The sequence below is a fragment of the Myodes glareolus genome, chromosome 3 (genome assembly GCF_982192425.1).
Source record: "Myodes glareolus chromosome 3, mMyoGla1.1, whole genome shotgun sequence".
Classification (NCBI taxonomy): domain Eukaryota; kingdom Metazoa; phylum Chordata; class Mammalia; order Rodentia; family Cricetidae; genus Myodes; species Myodes glareolus.
In genome coordinates this window covers 89986424-90011007 of record NC_142028.1, presented here as the reverse complement: position 1 = coordinate 90011007, position 24584 = coordinate 89986424, and the positions used below count along the sequence as shown (strand labels likewise).

The 24584-nt window shown below is 44.3% G+C and overlaps 1 long non-coding RNA gene across 1 annotated transcript; it reads right to left on the bottom strand.

Annotated features, from left to right (window-relative positions):
• Window positions 1-19497: 19497 nt before the first annotated feature.
• LOC146895116 (uncharacterized) lies at window positions 19498-23113 on the bottom strand. The gene is made up of 4 exons (XR_015737372.1): window positions 22952-23113; window positions 22511-22590; window positions 22000-22166; window positions 19498-20431 (listed from the first exon to the last, which is right to left on the bottom strand). It is a non-coding gene; the product is annotated as an uncharacterized LOC146895116 (long non-coding RNA).
• Between the last annotated feature and the right edge of the window lie 1471 nt (window positions 23114-24584).

The window sequence follows — 24584 nt, the reverse complement described above, 5'->3', positions numbered from 1 at the left end:
ATTAAAATTTTGTTTAACTATTCATTCTGGTTTGAGGAACCCCAGTCTCTTCCCGAGGTTATCTCATTGTTTTTTTAATTTTCTTACATTTGGGTCAATGCCCTTGGTAGGTACACATTCCCACCATCGCTGGTCTATCCTGGCTTCAGAGGAGTTATGCTGGGGGGTAATGCCCTTGTACATGTTAAAACTTTGTCACTCATCTTGATTTAGTAAAATGCTGATTGGCCAGTAGACAGGCAGGAAGTATAGGTAGGACAACCAGACTAGAAGAATTCTGGAAAGAGGAAAGGCAGAGAGTCAGTCAGTCACCAGTCAGATGCAGAGGAAGCAAGATGAAAATGCCTCACCGAGAAAAGGTACCAAGTTACGTGGCTAAACATAGATAAGAATTATGGGTGGATTTAAGTTCTAAGAGCTAGTTAGTAATAAGCTTGAGCAATAGGCCAAACAGTTTATAATTAATATAAGCCTCTTTGTGTTTATTTGGGACTGAACAGTACCAGGACAGGGCGGGACAGAAACTTCTTTCTACAGGCTATGTTGCTGCCATACGAAAATGCTCTTTTCTCCATCAGTCATGGCAAAAATCCATCTTCTTTTAAAGTTTGTAACTGCCCCTTTCCCATGAAGCATCCCTGATCTTCTTCTCTCCACGCTGGCAGATCTGTGTGGTTGGTTCTCCAGCTTCATTCTCCAGCTGTCCCAACTCTGCAACTCCCCACCCCAAAATGCTTCCACACACGAAGTCTTTGCTTGCTCTGTTTTTTTCCTCATTGGCATGAACCATGCTCTTGTGCCCTGCCAATCCTTTGTCTGTCTCTCTGCAGTATCCCATATCTTATGATCTGCTTTGCTTTGTTTTCTAATTCTTTGCTTAGTGCTCATGGTGAATTTTAAACTCTCTTCTCCATGTCTTCTAAGATGGATGTTCTTGGGTCAAATTTTGTCCTGATGACATTCCCCAGAATCTAACCTTGCCTGGATCAAGATGATTCCAGCTTTTCCCTCTCTTCTCTATGGGAATGGTGGCCAATTAATGATCACTGTGTGCTTTTATTTTGTTTTTAAATTAAAAACTAATTGTGGTAAAATTTCTATAACATAAAACTTTTATTTTTTAAATTTTTTTTATATGTTTCCTCCCTCTGGCCCCTCCCAGCTACCCATCCTCAAAGCCCTCATCCCCCTGCTCTCAAACTGATAGCCTCTTTTCCTGTCATTATTAATGTATGCGTATGCACAAATGCTTAAATAAGACGGCTGAGTCTACTTTTGGTGTTTGTGTGGATATGGTTTCAGGGATGACCATTCTGTATTACATGGTTGATAAAGGAGCTCATCCTCGGGACAGGCTACTTCTTCCTCTCCCAGCAGTCATTAGTTGTCTGCAGTTCTTTGTCTCTAAGAAAATTTACCCTTTCCATGATTTATATCTTTTGACGCACATAAAATTTACCATGTGTATTATCTAAGTGTCTCTGTTTCTGTGATAAAGACCACGGCCAAAAGCAACTTGTGGAGGAAAGGGTTTATTTCCGCGTCCAGCTAATGAAGGGAAGGAAGTCAGGACAGGCACTCTAGGCAGAGGCCTGGAAGCAGGAGCTTCAGCAGAGCCCACGGAAGAGTGCTGTTTCCAGGCTTGCTTCCCAGCTCACATTCGGCCACCTTGCTTATACGCCCTATGACCACCTGTCCAGGGACGACACGGCCCCCAGTAGGCTGGGCATCCCACATCAAACACTAATCAAGAAAATGCCTCTCCGAGTGGCCTGCTTCCCAGATGACCCTAGTTTGTGTCGAAAGCTAATCAATACAACATGCTAACTCTTTTAATTGTGTGGTTAAGTTTATTCAGCTGATCTCCACAAAGCATCCTCATCCTGCAGTATCCTTTCCTTAAATTTGTGCATAGTCTTTTATTTACCAATTTGGCAGCGTTGGGGAATGAAGCTAAGGTCTTCTGTATTCTAGGCAACACTCTTCCCCTGAGCTCTGATCCCAAGCTGATTTTTTTCCCCACCGTTTGCTTTGACCCAGGGTCTCACTGGCTTGCTTGTCCAGGCTGGCCTTGCATTTACAGTCCTCCTGCCTCAACTTCTCATGGAGCTAGGATTCCAGGCCCACACATTAGGCTTGGCTGAAAATTTTGTGTAACTTAAAAACATTCCCACTTATGTAATCAAGAGAGAGCGTCAACAGAGTCAGAAGTTGGCGAAAGGAGTTGGTTGTGTCTGTTTGGAGTTCTACTTCTTGGCTTAGCTGTTACGTGGTACTGCTGTTTTGTTCTGGGAGATGGGACAGTGCCGTCTTGTTTACTTTGAGAAGGCAGCAAGCCAGGAACACACAAGCAAACATGGGAAGTTTCTGTGCTGGCGTAGTATTTTCCCGTTAAAATGGCAACAAGTAAATTGTAGTTTCCTTTCACTTGGTGTGTGGCCACTGTGTGCTGGAGTTTAACATTTCACATCGATTAAACCCAGTGCAGCCAATATTTGCAGGATTCCACTTGTAGAATAGGCCCATGCGTACACAGCACCATGCCCTTTCGCACTCTGGCTTCACAGAAGTGTACCTTGCCTGTCACCGTCTTTCAGACTTAGAGGAACCCACTCCCTTCCCCCACGCTCCTATTTTTAGAGGTCTTCAAAGGGCTCGTATCTCCAACAGTTCTTTCTCATTTTAATTTCTACTTTCTTGAAATTCTTTTTTTCTTCCATCTGTTTTTTTTTCTTTCTGTGACTTTTCTGTACACCACCAACCTGGTCCCCAAAATATATTTTCCTTAACTTCTCAAAACAAAAGAATGAAAGAAAGCAAGGAAGAAAGGAAAAAAGAACCTTAAATTAATTGGCCGTATACCATATTGAATTGACAAACAGGAAATATACAAGTGGTGTTTACTCAATCTCATAACAATGCAGAAAAGCTTCACTTGGTGATCAGGGACCCTGTTTGCCACCTTCCTCGGTTGTGACAGTGACACTGAGCACTGACCTCGCTCTATTCCATGATGGTGACACTGAGCACTGACCTCTCTCTATTCCATGATGGTGACATTGAGCACTGACCTCTCTCTATTCCATGATGGTGACATTGAGCACTGGCTTCTCTGTATTCCAGGGTCTTTACCACATTGCCAGGTTCTTCCCATTTCCTTTATTGTGCATGTCCAGAATCCTAATTTTCTTTTGCTTCATTGATCTTTAGTTATCAATAAATAGTACTCTGTTTATCTTTTTCTGCTGGAGACCCCACATAGTGTGAGCTCCCTCCCAGAGCCCGGATTAGGCACAAACCACACCTAAACACCTATTTTCACAGGGAGATATATTAAGCAGGGAAGAAAAGTTAAAATGACTGCTTTCTGACCCAGAAAGATAAACAGTAGTAAAGGACCCTGCCGGTGTAATTTTAAAAAGAGAAAGAGGGGCAGTCTGTGATTAGGATGGGCTAGAACATGGTGGTAGAGGAGATACTGTATGAGGGAGAAGGGGAAGGGGACAAGGGAAAGGAGTCAGAGACAATGGTCTGCCTATGGATAGAGAGGAGACAGACACAGTGGTGTATAAAGGTAAAACGAGAAACCCGTGTTAGGATGAGGTGTTTAATTTTAATTGAGCATGTTAATTAGTTGAGCGAAGGGGGCTTCTGATGCCGGGCTTCAATATTTAGACAGCTGGACCTTGGTATTCAGTCTCAGGAAAAAGTGGCCAAAAAGGGAACTAGGCCTCGGTGGCTAGCTTTAGGTATGTAATCTAGCTGTTTTTAGCAAGGTGGAAGGAATGGGAGAGAAGGGCAAGGCCTGCCGGAGCTACATGCTCGAGTGGGCTAGTGTCCTTCACCAGCCTTTGTCTAGACTGTACCAGAACTATTTTCCCACACACACACCGGCAACATTTCTCTCTTTCAGCTAAATACTTTAAGAGGCGTTTAGTTTTTTTCAAAATTATTTTAGCAGCTTTATATCTAAATAAAAACAACAAAGACAGAGATGTTCCCTGCTACTGGGTTGTCCTGACTTCTAGTTCCCTGCACCTGGTAAAGAAAACCCATGTTTCTGTGCCTGTCTCTGTACAGCCACACATCCCTAGCTTGTCTCCATCTGTTCCGACATCCAGCTAGGCACAAGTTCGTTTGCTTTCATCTATATCTGCTTTAAGCTCAGCATGAACTCAAGCTGCAGCCCCATGAGTCAGTTTAGCCCTTTCCCCACTCTTGTCTGTAGTCTCCTACTCAGACGGTGAGAAAGTTATCTTCCATCTGCCCCACGCAGTTGACAGTCAAGTTCAGCCTTTACAGGCTGTGTTTCAGAGCAGTTTTCCTGCTCTCTGTGGGATACGACTTTATCAAGTGCAGAACAGAAATGGGCGCATCACGTGCGGCTTCTTCTGCCTCTGGTCAAGACTCCACCCGTTTCCCCTGTTGCTGGAGGCTGTGTCTTTCTCCCGGTCCCCTTCAATGGTGCTGTTTCACAGATCTGCGATCTGGTCAGCTTGAGTCACCGCACTCTGAACTCCTTCCTCTCTGTGGTTCCTTAAGTGCGCTTTCAAGTTTGCATGTAACCAGATTCCCACAATAGTTCTGTGGAGTTTTTCCCACTAAAGTATCACAATGAGGAATTTTCCTTCCCTAAATTCCTCTATACTTCACCTGATCCTCTCTCCTCTTCCTCCTGAATCTGGGAAACCATTGACTTTTAAATTCCCTTAGGAATTCTGCTTTTCCAGTTGTCATACAATTGCAAGCCAGCCTGCAGCCTTTTCAGGTGGATGTCTTTTACTTCGCCGTGCATACTTACTTTTCATCTGTGCTTTTGCATGGGGTGGTGACCTTTTTCTTTTTATTGCTGCCATTGTACAAATGTTACATTGTACGGATTTTACCTGTAGAGGCTTCCGTGTCTGACCTCAAGAAGTTTATTCTAATATTTCTTTCATTTCCAATTCTTCTGGAAATGAATTCATTCAGTTTTTGATTGTTTCAAAAGGTCTTAATTTATCCTCTACATTGGAAAGTGTTTTGTCCAACAGTCAAAAAATGCTTTCTGGTCTTTTCTTGCTTGTATGATTTCCGATGAGACACCTGCTATAATTCTCATCTCTGAGCTCTCTGAGTAAGGTGGGTTTCTGTGACTGATGGTGCTCCTCTTGGGAGATTTTGTCTTTCTCTTTGCTTGTGTCAAGCTTAAGTATGCCAAACATGGTTTTTTAAAATAAAAGTTCATCTGTTTAGTGTTATCTAAGCTTTCTGGATCTGTGGTCTTTGTGTCTTTTATTAATTTTGGATTTTTTAAATCTTTTATTACCTTTTTGGCTTCAATATCTTTTTCTTCTGTTTCTGATATCCCAAGTATACATATATTGTTTTAGAAACTTCCTCAAAGTTTTTGTATATTCTGTTCTGATGACTTTTTTGTTTGTGTATTTGTTTGAATTTCAGGTTTGGATGTTTCTATTGGCCTGTGCTCAAGATCACCAAGGCTTTTCTTGGTTATGTTAAGTCTACTGGATGAGCCCTCAGAAGATATTCTGCATTGTTGGTTTTGGTTCCCAACAATGAGAAAGTGATTCCTAAATGTGTGTGTGTATGTGTGCATGCTTTACGTTTTGCAAAGTGTGTATAAGCAGGCACATGTGGAGACCAGAGCTTGACATTGGGATATTTTCCTCAATCATATCTCCCCATGTGTTTTTTTTTTGAAAGAGTCTCCCACTGAACCTGAAGTTCACTGTTACGGCTCGACTGGCTGGTCAGAGAGTCCCTGGGCTCATCCTGCCTCTGTGCCCCCACTGCTGGGATTATAAGCATGCCACCTGGCCCCTATGTAGGTTCTAGGTATTCAAATTCAAGGCCCATGTTTGTGGAAGGAGTGCTTCGCCTACTGATCCATCCCCCAGCCCTCTCTTAGAGTGTGTGCCCCTCTCCTTACGGCACGCACCTCTTGCTTGCTGTCCTCTTTACTGTAGCCCTTAACTTACTAACTATAGTTCTCTCGAATCTCCAATCTGATTATTTCGACGTTTGTTCCTCTCCGAGTCTGTGTCTGATAGTGGCTTTGTCTCTTTGACTCTTTAGTTATCTTGTGTCAGTTTTTGTTTTGTTTTGGTTTTTTTTTTTTTGAAATAAGGTCTTATGCTACAACACAGGTTGGCCTGGCGCTTGCTTGAACTCATGGCAATCTTCCTATTTCAGACCCCAGGGCTAGAACTGGCCCTTGGAGGAAGAGAGATGATTCATCCAGATGATGTTGCAGCTCAGGAGAGGCTGGTAGCTAATGAGCATCAGTCTGGGGGTAGAAAGACAACCTCTGTTTCCTGCTGTTAGAGCTCCTCTTGTGACCGGCTTAGATACCTGTAGCACTTTCTTTGCCCACCCCTGTTGCCCTTGCAGATGACATTCCATAGATCACTCTCCAGTTAACCACCTACACTCAAAGCTCGATCTCAGACTGTTTACTGGGTAAACTCAATATCTGACACACAATGAAGGGGCCTGAGATTGTGGAAAGGCATGTGAGCTTTGATCTCTTTTCTAATGCATGAGCTTAGATATCAACAGGAATAATGGTAGAAAGTAATGATAGCTAAGAAAACAATGGACGGGTTTGAACCTTGCATGTCAGTGAAGCGGGAGATAGAGGACACTGATTGGTTCATAATGGGTTATCAGTATTCTCTGTGTGTGCATATATATTTGTGGAGTTGACTACCTGTGTATGTGCAAAAGCCAGAGATGAATATCAGGGATCTTCCTCTGCCTTTCTCCACCTTATTTCCTTTCCTCTTCTTCTTTTACTTTTTCTGAGGCAGAGTTTCTCTGTGTAGCCCTGGCTGTCCTGGAACTTGCTCTGTAGACCAAGCTGGCCTCCTTACAGAGATCCACTTGTCTCTGCTCCCCACCACCAACACCCGAGTGCTAGAATTAAAGGTGTATGACACCACCACCAGACCACCTTACTTCCTTAAGACAGGGTTTCTCATTAAACTGAGTTCTTATTTTTTCCTTGCCAGGGTGGCTGACCAGCCAGCTCCAGTGGTCCACCTGCCCTGTCCAGGGCTGACACAACCATACTCAGCTTTCTCCATGGGTGCTGAGAATCTGAACCCTGTCCCCCATACTTGCATAGTTAGCTCTCATGCCATTTCTCTAACTTGGATCGACAGTGTTCCAGGTGTTGGAAAGCTAGCTAAGACATGATGGAGCTCTTCTAGGATGCTATTGGAGGGGGTGGAGAGTTGGGAGGGAGGAAGGCAGGGAGGGAAGCTGTCTGGGCCAGAGTATTAAAAAAAAAAGGAATTCGAAAGTTCATACAAGTTCAGTCTGTGAGGTCTTGGACCCTGTTAGCTTTTTGTGAGGTCCCATGTGTCATCTGTAGTATGAAAGGGGCAGATCCTCACCACCTGTTCTGTCCTTGCTTTCAAAGGGGGAGGCAGAGGGTAGGCCATCTGTGGGGAAGTGACTGATGGAAGTTTCAGAGTTTCTAGTCTGTTTGTAGCCGTCACAATGGTTTCATGCTTGCCAGGATTCCTTGAAACGGGGTGAAAAGTTGACCTGTCAACGCGCCAGGGTCATGCTGTGTATCCCGATGGAGCCAGAGCTGCCTGGCAAGCCCAGCAGCCCTCTCCTTTGGAGTTCACTATCCCTCTGACATGTTCGATGATGGCTGGCCGCCTCCTTCACCTCACCATCATGATCCAGTTTCCGTATCCTAGCCTCGCTGGAATGTCAGTGTGCTAATAACAAGTGAAGTGCATCTTGTAGGTATGTCCCGAGCTGGCCTTTGGAAGGCAGGAACCATCTCTGCTTAATTCACTGTTGAATTCCTGTTTCAGATATGAGCTAAGAGTAGGTAGGTACTCTGCACATTGTTGGAAGACTTGGACCTAGTCACTTAATATGTAAGGTCTTTTTTGGCGTCTACTGAGTTGGGGTAGAAAGTCTTATCCAGTATTTTAAATTATTTATGTGAAAGTGGTTTGATTCAAAAGGAGTAGCCACATGGACTTTTCTATGACAAAGCTATTGAATCTAATCATTTGACGTGAAAGGAAACATTGAGTTCATTCTTGCATGCCATGTGGAAACACTTTCTGCTGGAATGTTGGCAGATAGTTATATTTAAGACTTAAACACTGTCATCAATTGGCAGCCCAGGATGTCCAAATGGATGCCGGTATTGGCTAACTCTTGTTCACTGTGACCCAAGAGGCCGTTCTAGAACAAGCACATCCCAACAACGTAAGAACTTACTAGGAATGAAGAACCTCAGACCCTAATCAGGACCTGAAAACAAAATTCATGTTTTATAGGACCATATGCATATTACAATTTGAAAAAATATTTCTTCAGAGAAGTTTTTTTAAAATACACATTGGCTGAAAATCTTATTCTTTGTAATATTTGGTCAATTATCTCAATTTTGACTCTTTGCTTTAAGCCTAAGTTATTCTTTATTGCTTGCGACAGCTATTCAGATGTTTGCAGATAGGATCCAAATGTTTCCTTGACTGGGTTCCTTTGAGATCTGAGACTAGAAGCTTGAGACTACCCCATGCTTGCCAGTGGTACCCTTGTTCTGTGGGATTATTTGAACATGGATGCCAGGGATGCGGGGTGGTTATGAAAGGAGACACTGGCTGTGTCTCCTTTGCCCTCACGATGGGTGGGATAGGAGTGAGAGAGAACATTCTGAGCTAAGCATTTGTACATCCGAGCCGAGCCCCAGAGTAAACAAACAGGATGAGAGCACTTGGTTCAGTGTTTGTGACTACGTAATGTAGATGCTGTCTCTCCCCTGACTTCTCTATCCCCGCAGGCACAGCTTTGCAAATTCAGTCTTTTAGTTTCTAAATAAAAATGCCTTGTTTATTCATCTGCCTCTCATATGACAAGACTAGAACGTAGATTTCTGAGAGAAAGGATAAATCTGTTTTTTTCTTTTTGTTTTAATTTTGTTTTTTGTTTTTGCATTCAACTTAAACCAGTTCTTAACCCATCATATGCTCCTAACCGATGGTTTTGAATACACGGGCAAATTAACAAGAGGTGATGTGATTGTAAAACTTGTGTCCTGTTTTCAAGACATTGCAGTCTGCTCTGTCCCTCACCCAGGGTGGCAAAATGAAGTTGACAGGATATGTCATATGCTGCCCAATCGTTGCGGAGTTATTAATATTTCTATTTCAGACTTTATATTTGATGAGCTCAGCCTAGTTATCACAGACAAGAAGATGCTCCTCACTGTTATGGCTGTTGGGAAGGCTGAAATAACCCATACTGAGTCAATTTAGCTTACCAGTGAGGTGGCGTTTGCTTCAAATGACATCTCTAGAGTCTTCCATTTGGGGCGCAGGGGCTTTCCAAGGTTAGGAGGGCCTTCCTGACTCATTACATGCTGGGTTCTTTTCCACTTCCTTCCAATAATTCTGCTAATGCAGTAGAAGCCATGTCCCTTGCCAGCAGCCACCCTTTCTCTATAACCATGACCAAGGCTACAGAGGAGAGAGATGAATACAGAGTACATGGGTAACACAGTGATCTTGGACGCCAATGGGAAGCACGGCATTTTCTGGTATTGGATTTAATAATAGGCAGAGACAGAGGAAGGAGAAAACAGACGGGCCCCTTTGCCATGGTAACAGTAAGTGCATTTATTACATAAACAGAAGAAGGAAGGGCATTTACTCGGTTCCTGTGCTTTTCTTTCTGAATCCCCAGGCTCTCTCTCCTGGTTTTAGTTTAGTTTAGACTCTCCAAATGGCTGCCAGTTACCTCACAATGACATCAATGGTTCCTCTAAATGCCTGTGCTAGGCGGGTATATGCTTGACTTCATGATATTTTGTCATCTAAGTGCAAATACACAAAGTTTTCTTCAAAGGCTCACTGAAGAATAGCCCAAGGCTTTTTTGGTCAGGCACAAAAGGATGATCTCTGTCAAAGTCTGGCTTTATCTGAACGCAACTTGCTTACAAGCAGGAATCAAGCAAGGCACTGCTTTCTCTCTTGTTTAGTGTCATTAGAGAACGGGTTCATTGACATCTGTCTCAAGGGTGAGTGTTCACTGGGGCACCTCTGATGAAGGTGCTGGAAAGGAAAACCAGTGAACACTTGAGCACAGCCCTCACCTCCAGGCACCTCAAAGGGCATTGGTCTTCACTGTACTGCTGTGTTTTTCTATCCCCTGGTCTACAGGAGGAGTAGGGGGAGGCCATTAAACATTTATGAGTCCAGCATTGTTCTTTCGGAGGTAGGAAAGATGAGGGAAATGGAGAGTAAGCTCCCCAGAGCATTGCTGTGTTCTCACAGACTTCTCTGTGGGCGAGTCAACAGATGGAAGGAAAAAAACCCAAGCCTCTCAAACCCCGTTTAGTGAGTGTTCCAGGTAGCCCACACCTGTAGCAGGAGCTGTGACATAGTTTGGCATAGTTGACGAGGCAAGGACCTAAACTAGACCAGATGGATGGGGAGCAAATATCAGCTTCCTCTCTTGTGGAACCCAGGGCCTTGTGCAGGTAAAAGATGCTTCCTGAGCTGTTGCTCCACACTCCCCATTTACCAGCTGGGAAAGATGCTTAACACCTCCGAGACTCAGTTTCCACAGCAACCATGCACAATCAGAATAAATTCTGTCGGAGGGAAGTGCTAGGATTATCACAGAATGTGGAGGATGCTTGGTATCCTGGGGAGGTGGTTTTCAAAAATAAGAACCTTAGTACATTTCCATTCCCACTGAGGTTTGGATCTGAAGAATGTGTTTGTTGGGCATTCTACTGTTTTCATCTTCTTTGGCTGTAATCAGTTAATTTTTGCTTCTCTCCTAGTATTTCTGTACATTTCATCCACAAGCAGATCTGTTTCTCAATTTTCAGAGACACGTTCAAACTCCTTACTGCATAACACTTAAAGATATTTAGAATCTGATACCCAATGTCTCCTCCATACATGCCTCATATTTATTAGCTCGGAGACTGAGAACCACTGTGTAGTGGGGCGTATCTCTGCCCTTTTCAATAGAAAACAAGAAAGAATTGCTCCCTGGAAGAATAATTATTGTGGGTTGCACTATATCTCCCTGAAATGTGTATATGCTGAAGCTCCAAGCATAATTACCTCTGAATGTGAATGTATTTGGGGGTAGGCCTTAAAGAGGCCGGAGGGGTGGATCCTAATTCTATCTGACCAATGTTTTTAGTAGAGGGAATTTGAAAATAGAGGGAGTTACAGGAGGGACAGATTTACAGAAAAGAGCCCTGCCAACTCAGCAAGAGCAGCCATTCTCAGGCCAAGCACAGGCCATGGGAAGGACAGGATCTTGAATTCCAGCTTTCAAAACCTGGAGAAAATAAAATTAGATTGTCCGATATACTCCGGCCTAGCTCATGAATAGAGTGATTTTTAAAGTGGTTTAACTAGCTAGCCATTAGCGTGGTTCAGATAGTGTGCCGTAAGATGTGTCACAAGGGACCCAGGGCTGCAGGTTAGAAATGAAGGAATTTGTCATCGGAGGATTGCAGTTTTGTGTTCACGAGAGCTTGACTGTGGATGTGAAACTTTAGCGAACATGTAAATTAGATGAAGGAGATGGCCGGGAACACGCGGAGCAAGAGAGGCTCTCACGTGCAGGGGCCGGCAGTGGGAAGGCTCCCAGCTGGGACTGGGCTGTGTGACTGTGCGGGAACAGCGATGCCTGGCCAGTGGGGCTGAAACATGAAGAGCGCAGGAAAGAGCGACATCGCAGCAGAAAGGTGGTGTCGTTCTCCATAGCTTCTGGGGACTGATTACAGAGGAAGACAACCTCCGGAGTTAGTACAGAGGAGAGCGGGAGAATGGATGAGGGCAAGAGAGGGAGGGAAGAAGACGACACATAGATTGAGAGAGGAAAGAGAAATAGGCAGACACAAGAGAGAGAGGCAGAGAAAGATACATAGAGAGGCAGAGACAGAGACAGAGAAGGAGAGAAAGAAGCCGGTTGAAAAGGGTCATATCGCATATGAATTTACTTAGAGGATAATACAGAAAGGCAAAACTAGAGAGACAACAAATAGATTTCAGTAATTATGGGACTAAGGGAGGAAGAAGACTGAGTAGCTAAAGCACAGACAGTATTTTATGTAAGTGGCCAAACCATTTTGCCTGGTGTAGTGATGGATTCACTCACCACTATGTATGGGTTTGTTGAGTCCATAGAATTTTATTTACAGTGCACAATGGGCCTTAATACATAAAAATTTTTAAAAAAAGTCATCCAGGAGGATCCCAGAGTAGAATATGGAATATGACAAAGCAATTTATTCATGTTTTCTAATCTCCTTCAGTGGGCCTGGGGAGAAAAGTTGATGACCTAAATGCCTTTGAAAATGAATATAGGGGTTATCCATTAGCCCTGTAGTCTAGTTCATAAAGGTTTCTTCTTGGGGGGAGGCAATACATAGCTTCAAACAGATGTTTCTTGGAATCAAACAGTTAAGTGAATGGAACTCAGTTTCACACTGGTTTCTAGTCACTGATGAAAGAGTTTGTGGGTGAGCAAGGAGAGACAGAAAGACTGATCTTTGTGGTCATAAACGAGAAGTGGAAACATCAGCATGAATTTATGCCTTCATTACAATAGTTACAGAGGTTAACATGTAAATAATTACACACACACACACACATACACACATACACTCTGGTGTGTCAGCTGGAAGGGTAGAGAAGCAAGGACACACTCAGCCTTATCCAGATCTTTCTTTCTAGTACTATTCCAATAAAATAAATTTTATTTCAATAAAAGGAACCTGGCATCTTTGGAGAAATGATTTACTCAATAATAGGAGATACACAAAATGAGTGTGGTAGATGCTATCGTACTCCAAAGCAAAGAAATGATTTCAAATAGACCTACAATGATGGGCTAAGTTAAAGGGAAATAAAAGCCAGCGTTTGGAGCCTTTAATGGTTCCAAAAGCAGTGGGGCATCACCATAAAGTACCATTGGCCTATAACCTTAAAAACAAAGTATACATTTATATCTACTGATATAAATAATTCAACACACCGTAAGCCATGGAAAAGATAAATCTCCCGTGCAGAGGAGCTTCAAGAAAGTCAAGCTGATTTCCCAGTCCTTAAGTGTGGGTCGCACATGGTGATTTCTTCCCAAAGAATAAATGGTCGAGAGGAGAAGAGTTACTTTAAGAGGTAAAACCCGAGCTAGGCGTTGCTGGCGCATACCTTTAATCCAAGCACTAGGAAGGCAGAGGCAGGTGGAGCTCTGTGAGTTTGAGGCCAACCTGGTCTGCAAAGCGAGTTCCAGGACAATAGTCAGAGTGCTACACAGCTCTTGAAAAACCAAAACCGAACCAAAACATAAGGGAAGCAAAACCTGATGCTACCTCAGCCATGTGACTAAGACCAATATTGTCAGGAGGGAGTTGTGTGGATAGCATGCGCTCTTGGTGTGAGGCAATGAGAAAGAAAAGAAAGCATGTTGCTTTACTGATCTTCACTCCCATGAACTGCACAGTCATGGCCTAACCCCGAGAAAAACAAGGCAGTGGCTGGGGTTGATGTCACAAGATGGGGACTCCTCCGGGCTGTCAATGCTGCTGAAACCGAGCAAAGTCTGAGGAGCGGTTACTCATGCAGCACCCTAGAGGGGGTCCTGTGGCAGGAAGACGATGTTTGCAGGAAAAAGAAAATATGAATAATGTGTGGACTTCCACCAAAAAAATTATGTGTTGGTATTGGCTTATTGATTTGGCCAGTGCATCCTACAAGTGTAGGTTGTAGGTCAGAAAGGAGACTTGGTTTAAGGGACGTGACAATTACATGTTTTTTTTTTTTTTTTTAGATCAAATGTTCTGTAAATTGAAAGCTTCTAAAATAAAAAAAATATGTATTCTTGTGTATGTATTCTTGAAAAAAATCCCTTTAAATCTTTACCTCATTCAACCAATCCAGGATGTAAGGTGATGGGAGCCCAGTAGCAGGGCTTTTTAAAGTGCCCAGGTACCATCCACATGCAGCAGCCTGGAACGCTCTGGTAAAAGTGGCTCTCTGTAATTCATGGCAAATAGTCTGAACAGAATGAAGTGCTTGATGGTGTTTCTATTTTACATCTTTGCGAGGCTGCGGTTTTAATCAGTGAGATAAATATAAAGTCCTGGAACAGGTTGCCCATTTCAGGACCACTTGGTGCCATTCCATTGGATGTTGAGCCATTAATTAAGGATTGTTTCAAGTGTGGTTACAAGCATCATTAGATCTTAAAATTTCTCCTATAACTTTCCTCTACTAAAATGAGAAAAGAAGAATGATGGGGAGATGGCTCAGTGGGTAAAGAAACAAATCCCAAGAACCCAAGTAAAAACTGGCCTTTATGCCACTGGCAGGTACACTATGTGTGTGTGTGTGTGTGTGTGTGTGTGTGTGTGTGTGTGTGTGTACAGGTGGATCCCAGTGACTCTTTGGCCAGGTAGTTGAGTTGAAACAGCAAACAGTGAGTTGTAGGTTTAGTGGGAGATCCTGTCCCAAAAAGACAAGGGGAAGAGCAATGACGTAAGACACCTGATGTCAACCTCCAACCTCGACGCATGTGCAGTCTCTACACAAGTGTAACATGAGGGGGCAGGCTTGTTGGGGTTACTGTCCCTCCCAGTACCCCAACAGCCAGAAAGCAACAAAGAAAATAACACAGAGTCAACATCAGGTTATAAACTGATTGGCTCATTAGGTCAGGCTTCTTGTTAACTCTTATAACTTATATTAACCCATTATTCTCATCTATGTTAGCCATATGGCTCCGTACCTTTTTCAGCTGGGCAGGTTACATGCTGTCTCTTCGGTGGTCTGCACAGGAATGGCTGAGGAATCTTTCTCCTCCCTAGCCTTATCCTATTCTCATTACTCTGCCTCTACTTCCTGTCTGGTTGACCCGCCTATACTTCCTGCCTGGCCAATCAGCGTTTTATTAAAATACATGATTGACAGAATACAGATAATTCTCCCGCTCCACACAAGGGCTTCTCAACCTGTGGATCTCAACCCCTTTGGAGGTTGACTATCGGGTATCCCACACATCAGATATTTACATTATAATTCATGACAGAAGCAGCATTAGAATTATGAAGTAGCAACAAGATAATTTTATGGTTGGGGTGTCACCATAACATGAGGAATTGTACTAAAGGATCTCAGCTTTAGGAAGGTTGAAATCAGCTTATCTACACAAACAAAATGAAAAAGAAAAGAAGTCATTTATATGCATACCCTCTGCATACCAGCCCACCATTGCCAAAGCACATCAGTGTACTCTGGTGCCAGGCTCCCTAAATCTTCTCTATGTGTGGTTCCTTTGTACCTGTGAAATACTTGTGCTGTCCTATTAGCGTGTGACATAGGAATAAAACTCAAAATTTACAGACGATAAGACATAAAGAAATTTATTGTAGGGGCTAGAGAGATGGCTCAGCGGTGAAGAGCACTGACTGCTCTTCCGGAGGTCCTGAGTTCAATTCCCAGCAACCACATAGTGGCTCACAACCATCTGTAATGAGATCTGGTGCTCTCTTCTGGCCTGCAGGCATACATGCAGGCAGAACACTGTGTATATAGTAAATAAATTAGTCTTTAAAAAAAGAAATTTCCTTTAAATAATTCTTGGGTGTTTATAATTTTACCATTTATTAAAGGTGAAAGCAAAACTGAACACAAAGGAGATGGGTTGGCTTATTTATTTTTATATATAAGGAGTGAAATCCTGGCTGAATATTTCATACTGAGTATAGAACATCATCGATGTATTTCAGAATTGGTTAGTAATTTGGTTTTATAACTGTCAGTGCTGAGATGCTGCTTTGAATAAATCCATAGTGTAAGATGTCAGAGTATTTGGGGCCATCAGAAGATGTTGGAAATTTTGCCATAACCCCAAATTTGTTGAACGATGTGTTATGAAGCTCAAACTAACGACTAAAGCAGCAGTTTTTGAAATCAAACATTCTAGCACAGATACACTAATTTCTTACTTACATGTTGGAGGATGACGGCAGAAAATATTACAAGTCTTCGTTTTCCATAATTACAGTATCAAGTTCCTGTAAGAGCAGAAAGCTTCATTTGTACAGTAAGACCTAAGGTCTATGATGTCAGAGAAGCTTCATATCTGGGTTGGGGCGTTGCAGGTAGTGTTGATTGGGTCAGTGGCACTTGGTTGTGTGCACAATGCAAAGTACACACATTGTGTGTCCTGAGTCAAAGCCTCAGTGACGTCACACAGGGTGGAACGCAGGTGAATGCCACTGGGAACACCTTGCGTTTATTTAACTTACTATTTATGATAAATCTATCCACTAAAACATTGATTTATACTTAAGTTAGAATTGAATTTTAGTGGATGTGCCATTTTCCCCCCTCAATCCCCATATTCATTTATTCTACATCGTATGGTATTTAGATCCACAGTTAATGAAGCTGGGCTCCGTTTTTCATCTTGTCTGTCCTGTTCTCTGCTCCAGGGGGCTGACCCACCAATTGCAATCTTCAGACCCTATTGCTTGGACTTTAAGTTGGTTCAGGTGGAATGGCGGCGACAGATGCATATCTTTGTCCCACTCTTCTCCCTTCTCTCTATTAATCAATTCCAGCTCTCATTTTCCCCTGAAAACGTGATTTCCTTCCCTCTTCAGCCTGTGTAGGGCTAACAGCTTCCATCTGTTGCTAGTCCCTAGGTCTCTCTCTCTCTCTCTCTCTCTCTCTCTCTCTCTCTCTCTCTCTCTCTCTCTTCATATGTATGTGTATCTTAGTTATCTTCTATTAGATATATATCTTTAATTTTCCTGTCCCTGTATATATTTAAACTTTCTATTTACTAATATATTTTGAATCTGACCCTTTGAAGGTACTATTTATTTTCCGTTAGGGTATTGATGGCTAGGTTCCTGTTCTTGAGATTGATGAGTCCCTCCCTCCTTTTAAGCTAAGGCAACGTCCCGCCTGCATTCTTGGACTTGAAAAGGGCCCCCCTTGTTTTTTCAGTATGACATGGTGATGTTGGTAGAGAACATTATTTTCTCCAAATCCTTATTTGGCAAAAGCAAGAGTTGGCAAGAACAAGGTGGTGCTCCACACATTTTTTAAATTTTATTTTTGAAGTACAGAGCCTGGGAACCACTCATCCAAATGGGAGCCCAACTTGGAAGACGAAGAGCGTTCAGCCGCAATTCATTTTTACCACAAGAATCTTGCATAACTGGGGGGCAGCTGCCAGTGACTGGCACAGTGGACACTCAGGTTCCTGGGGTCCCGCTGTTTGCATAATCCTTTGGTAAAGGGGAAAAGTATCAGGGGAAACTCGGAGGAGTGAAAAAAGTTAAAGTGGCTGTGTTCTGTTTCCATTGCCACAGAAGGAGACGTTACAACACACAATGAATCTCGAAAACACAGTGTTGTGTTTCATTGGAGACTTGAAGGAGGATCGGCATGGGAAGGGGCCCAGAGGGCACCGGGGAGTTTTATCAAGCAGTTCATGAATGGTTCAATGAAGTGTGGATGCTTGGTGACAATGATTAAATTCTAGGTTTGTGGGGCATAAAGAGGACCCATGAGGGAGGGCATAGAGAGGACTGATGGGGGAGGGGCTGAAAAAAAGAAAGACCTTTCAGGCTGGTATATCCAGAACTGTTTGCATCTTCACTATGACCAAGCCTTTGATGATAAAAAAATTACTAATGTTTCTTTATAAATGATTCCATCACTAAGCAACACACACTGGCCATTTTGTATGTATTGGTGTTTTAAACTGAATGTGTTTCATAATGTCAAGTCCATCTAATCTATAATTGAAACAAGAGTGCTGAAGTAACTGAAGACTGGGTGATGTCCCAGAACTCATCAGTCTCCTTGGCTTTAGTATCATTCCAAGCTGGGAATGCAGTGTCCTTTCTGTAATATCAAATCATGATCAACTTTTTCTCTGCAAACTTATTAACATTTTATTTTTCACCTTTGAAACAAGTCTGTTGGTTTTTATTCTAAATACCCTTTCTTCTCTGTGATACAAAAATATGAAGTGATCTCTTAAAATTCATTTTTTTCTTTAGGCATTTCTGAAATGGAATTTTAAGAGCTTAGTTATAGGGGCTAGAGAGATGACTCAGTGGTTAAGAGTACTGCTGCTCTTGCAGAAGACCAGAGTTCAGTCCCCAGCACCCACATGTTGGCTCAGTCATCTGTAATTACAGTTCCGGGGAATCTGACACCCTCTTTTGGCCCTTGAGGATCCTGCAAGCATGTAGTGCTCTTAGACCACACAGGCAAAACACTCATACAAATAAAATTAAAACTCTTAATTATAAGAATTTTGTTTTATTGTTATAATTTGAATACAAGCTATTATTTATTTGACATGGAAAATCAATAAACTCAATAATTTCCTTTCTTTTTACATTTTTACTATGGAAACCGAATTGAAGACACTTTAAGCACAGATGGACTCACTTCTCCTTTTACTTCGTTGAAAATGGTGCAGGAGAATTGTCTGTATTCTGTCAATCATGTATTTTAATAAAACGCTGATTGGCCAGGCAGGAAGTATAGGTGGGTCAACCAGACAGGAAGTAGAGGTGGGGCGATGAGAACAGGAATATTCTGGGAAGGAGGAAGTTCCCTCTCCATTCCTGCCCAGATCACCGAAGAGGCAACATGTGAGCTGTCACACTAGGAAAGGTACTGAGCCGTGTGGCTAACATAGATAACGATATTGGATTAATATAAGTTACAAGGACTAATAAGAAGCCTGACCTAATGGGCCAATCAGCTTTATAACTTATAGAGATCTCTGTGTGATTGATTTTCTCTGGGACTTGCCAGCTGTGGGGTACCGGGTAGGAACAGATACCCCAACAAGCTGACCCTCCTGTTACACTTCGTGTTGGGAAGTAGTTTATGGAAAACTTGGGAATGGCTTCAGCAGGTTTCCTACTACATGGAGAAAGTTGGCCATAGAGCAAAGGATACTCATATCAAGAAGATGGGAACAGCTTGGCAAGGTGATGATGCATACCCGTGATTCGAGCCCTGCTTGTGCGGCAGAGGCAAAAAGGCCCCGAGTTCTAGGCTGCATAGTAATAACAAGTCTACAGTAAGAAAGGCTGAGCTAATGGAGGTTCCCAGCGATGGCAGGGCTTCTGCGGACCACCTACATGTCTGCTTTCCCTGCTACTTGAGTGTTGAAATATCCATTTCCAGGAGATAATAAAAACCACAGCCTCTTGGCCTGCCTGTTGTGTTGGGTGGGATCCTTCAGGGCGGGGGTGGCAGAAACGTTGCTGGGACGATTGGGAGTGAAAAGGAGAGCAGTGGCTGTGGTAACTCAAGAAGTAGAAAAGGAGAAGTTGGACTTCTAGAGGGCATGGCCAAGCCCTTGGGGTGGCGCACAGAACCCAGGACCAGATGTCCCGCGCTACCATCTCGCCAGCAAGAACGACGCAGGACACTTAGGAGCCTTCTGCAGAAAAGCTTTAATGCGTCTTCAGAGAGAGAGAGCATAAGCTTACAAAGCGGAGACCCAGAATGAGGGGAACCCATCCCTCATATAGGAAACAGTCCTCGCTTCGGACGTGTCACTCTTGGATTGGTCCGCTGCCCATCAACCCAGATGATGCCTTGGGAGTAGGCAGGAACGCAGCAGTGGAAAGTTACCAAGCACATGCGCATTATCTTGTTCACCAGGCGGTGAGGCCGGATGCCAGCGCCATCTTGTAATGGAAAATGTGGGTTGCGGCGCTCCACATCTCCCCCTTTTTTACTTCTTTGCAGAAAGGCAACTCCCTCAGAAGGCAAAGATAGAGGTCACACTTCCCAGAGTGGAAACATTATAATGGGCTTGCACAGAATCTGCCCCTAGGTTCATGACACCTGGAACTTATCCGGCCTGCCCTCTGCCATTTTTCTGGGAAAGGGAATATACGGCAGGAAACCCTTATGCAGGGCGACATATCTCTCAGAGAGGGCCATTCTCTGTGCGATGCTCTTCAGCTCGATAACCTTCAGGGCTAGCTAAGCCAAGCACTCCACCCTGTGCAATGAACCACTGTCCTAGGGGTGCAGGAGCTGGTTGGCATAAACCTTACTGCTTCAGCCTAGATAACCACACATCAGTAGAGGCTCCCTGTTCCAGGGCAGCCAGCGCTTGTGCAATAACCACACTTTGTCCCTACGACTTTGGGATTTGATTCGGCAGACCATCCAGAGGAGAAATACTATTCTACAGCATAAGGCTGCTCCAAACATTCCCACCCCCACCCATTCTTTGAAGTAGGAGATGAAGGACATAATCCAGGACTGGAATCCTTCGGCCAAGCTTATGTCCACTCGCGTGGAGTTGATTGTCATGATGGACCGTCTCAAGGAGGACAGCAAATCATCAAAATTCTCGGTCCAATTTCCTGCAAGATACAAAGACAATTCTCGGGACAGGTTAGCCGCTTTTGTAAAGTTCTCATATGGTACACTGGTCACACATAAGGCTGGAGTTTTCCATTCACAGCCCAATTGGGCAAGCTGCCATAAAATATCCACCTGTTCTTGCACTAGGTCAATTCTTTGATTAAGAACCATTATTCCACCTCTAATAGATGCATCTATGGTAGCCTGCTGATCCAGGGCCATAGCCACTGTGGTAGATAACTGATTGAGGGTCTCTGCTGTTTGTACGGAGGTAGACAGGGCAATGCCTGCAGCGGTGGCCGTATCAATATCGCCAAAAATGCGTCCTGCTGCCTCAGTCATTCTTGCCACGAAATCTGAAAAAGGCTCCTGAGTCCCTTGTATAATCTTGGTGAGCGGAATGCTCCCTTCTCCCTTTTTTGACAAGGCTTTCCATGCTCTTATAGCTGTATCGGCTACCTGGCAGTAGGCGCCATAAGGATAGTTTGTCTGGGCAGCGGTGAAGCGCCCTCGCCCGGTCAGGAGGTCAAAGGTCCATTGTTGTTATTCTGGAGTTAAGGCCTGAGCGTTAGCTCTGGCCTGTTCCTGGGCCGCCTCATGCCACAGGGCTTTCCACTCCAAATATTGACCCATGCTGACGAGCGACGCTTTTGCAACTGTCTCCCAGTCAGCCGGAGTCATGGCAGTCAAGGCCAATCTGTCCAATTGGGCTAAGGTAAAATTAGCAGTCACTCCATACTTCCTGACTGACTCTGCTAACTCTTTTATTTGGTTGTACTCCACAGGTGCATGCACCTGCCCGTTCTCCCCTTCGTAATCAGGGAAGGCCAGGTGTAACTTTCTCTTGACCTTGTCAGGGATACATGAAAAAGTCTTTGGCCCAAGGTGTTCCTCATAAGGAGGCACCGGAGGGGCGGTTGGGGGAGGGCACAGCTCATAAGGAGGCGGATGGGCCATTCAGGATGACCTTCTCATGGCCCTGCCGCTGGAAGACCGTGCCCCATTATGGGGATATCTTTCCCTCTCATATCTAGCCGCTTCTTCTTCTAATTCTGCCTCCTCCTCTATATCTAGTTCTTCTACCTCTTCTCCTGAGCCAGAACTTTCGTTCTCATGCTCACTTTCATGGTCACTTTCAATTTGCAGAGCTTCGAGCTCCTGCAGAGGATATAAACTGCTGTTCTTTCCTTTTTTCTTGTTGTTGGTATCAGAAAGCTTTTGACCTTGTAGGTCAGTCTTCTCCCCCGTTTTTATTTTCTTAGAACCACCGGGGGGGGGGGTCCTTTTTTCTTATCTGGGACTGTCCTTTTCTTGCGCGCGCCTAACCTCTCACTGCGCTCAGTTTCTGACATGCTATCCTGGACTTCCTCCAATACACTTCGTCCTTCTGCAACAACCGCCAGGCAGGATTCATCTTCTAAGCAATTCCAAAGTGATCCCAAAAGAAAAAATAAGAGAACTGCTAAAAGAAGTACCAAGGCCTCTATGAAACCTTCCCAAGGCAGAGACAAGTCAAGCCCAAAATCAAAAAGTCCAGGAATAGTCATACCTCTCTGAGCATACAGACCTGCAGTTCTGAATCCTCCTTGTGTCCAAGGGGTCTCCGGCAGTGTGAGCAGTGGTCAGGGTCCCCCGGCGTCGTGGGTTTCAGCACCAGATGTCCCGCGCTACCATCTCGCCAGCAAGAACGACGCAGGACACTTAGGAGCCTTCTGCAGAAAAGCTTTAATGCATCTTCAGAGAGAGAGAGAGAGCATAAGCTTACAAAGCGGAGACCCAGAATGAGGGGAACCCATCCCTTATATAGGAAACAGTCCTCGCTTCAGACGTGTCACTCTTGGATTGGTCCGCTGCCCATCAACCCAGATGACGCCTCGGGAGTAGGCAGGGACGCAGCAGTGGAAAGTTACCAAGCACATGTGCATTATCTTGTTCACCAGGCGGTGAGGCCGGATGCCAGCGCCATCTTGTAATGGAGAATGTGGTTGCGGCCCTCCACACCAGACACATGCTGGGCATTGTGTCCTCTGTGGAGGGTTATCTTGGTTATCTGGTGTGCTTTGTCCCCTGGCGCTTACTTTTATGTATCCCCACAACTCCGTTGTAATTTTGGTCCATTATCACAGAAGAAGATGATACAGCACGCTGTGCTTTGACTCTACAAAAGTAAAAAGAAACCAAAATCAAGCTCTGCAGACTAAGAGAGCTCTCCCAACTAGGAAGAAAGGAGAGACAGCAGAGAGGCAACACTGGTGTTGCCCTGAGTAAAATGGCCCTGCGTACTTGAGACAACTCCATCACTGAGTGACGCTCAGTAGGCATTTGTACTCAGTGATGTTTAAACTCAGATGCACTTTAAAAGATCGAGAATGGTAAAGATCAAACCATAATACAGAGTCTGAAGTTCCCGGCCCAGCCTGTTTCTCAGATGGAGCCCAGTGGGGAGAATCAGTAGATGCTCCTAGTGAGTCTGGAGAGAAACATTCTGAGAGACTCAGTGCAGCAGAAGGGGCTGTCACCCGTGGTGATCTGTTTCCAGCTCGACTCAGCAAAGCTTCGGAGGAGAGGAGTAATTCCCAAGCAAGAGGCAGACATCATGCCTGGCTTGGAAGCCTTCGCATGGTGCCTGCACCCCAGGGTGTGTTGGAGCACACGTCTCTAATGTCTCTATGCTCTTCAGAAAGGCCTCGAGCAAACAAGGACAGTCATTGGTCTCAAGTAACCTTTGGCATGGATCCATGTAGATCAACACTAGAAGACAGATAGTGGAGGCGGAGGCCAAATTCAACAGATGTCCAGGGACCAGGGCCCTCGCTCAGGCTGACCGTGTCCCCCGCACCAGCGCTGTCCCCTCCCTGCCTGGAAGTTAGATACGAAAACAAAACATACCAGTCAAGAACTGGAATTCTTTGACCGTTTCTATCAGTTGGTAAACAGATCCTATTGAGGAAATCAAGTTCGGATACACCAGAAAAAAAAATAGAGAGCTACAAAATCTGACATTTATTCATGTGGCCTGAAATTCTAATTCTGTGTCTCATACCAGCTCATGCTGATTACACAGTGAGGACCTGGCTGCTGGCAACTTCGGCTCCGCTTCCCAGCCACACATGCATCGGGCTCTTGCACCAGCCGCAGACTGGCTCTAAAACCTCCACATATGCTGAGAGCGGTGGATATTCAAGTCTCGGGTTAGTGAGAATCCCTAGTATAATATAAAGAATTATACCATGAAGGGATAATGACAAGGAAATACCGACACACATGTGATATGCACACAATCGAAAAATACTTCTTAATCTGCTGTTGATTGAACCTGGAGGTGGGTGTGGGCAAACAGCTCTAAGCAGCTGACCGGGGAAGCTCTTTGCTCCTTGGCTCGCACACCTTGGTATCTCGTACCAGATCTTGTTGGAAAAACCTCAGAGAACAATCTGGACTGACCCGTCTCCAAATCACTTTCCCATGCTCTCTTCCAGCTGGAGTCACAGGCAGAGGTTACTGCGACAGGTCCAGCGTAGGCCACGTGCTGCGCGGCCTTCCTGTGCAGCCAGGATACTATACTTGGCACACGCTTGGAGTCAAGGAAAAACAGAGGAGGGGGAGGAAGGGAGTGGCTGAGAAAGTTCCTCAAGGTCACAGCGGGTGGCCAAGGCAAGAGATAATTCATCTTTCGTGACCCATTAATTCCATACCAGAGCCCTGGAGGAAGCAGCACTTTGGCTTTTGTAGCCTCCACGGCTAGTGCAGGCGAGAGTTGAATTGCTGGTCGGTGAATAGGCCTGGTGGGCTTCGCTCTCAAATCCCATTATGTTCCTGCGGAGAACAACATGCTTTATGCTATGTGAAAATTGGTTTGTAGTGTGTGTGTACAGATGGAGCATCAGGAAAATCAGAGATAGTGGCCACTTCAAGTTCTGTAAGGACATAGATTGAAAAGCGTTTCAGTGCAAAACTCTATTTAGTTGCAGAATTCTCATTTCAGCCCAATCATGTATTTATAGCCCCTTTCAAGAATTAAGTTCCCAATACTTATTCTCATAACTTTATTTCTCACTATATTTCAGGGGCAATGAAATAATAAATTTGCCTCACCTGTAAGACTTGGTAAGTTTATAAAATTTTCTTACACGCTGGTGTCCACTTCTGATG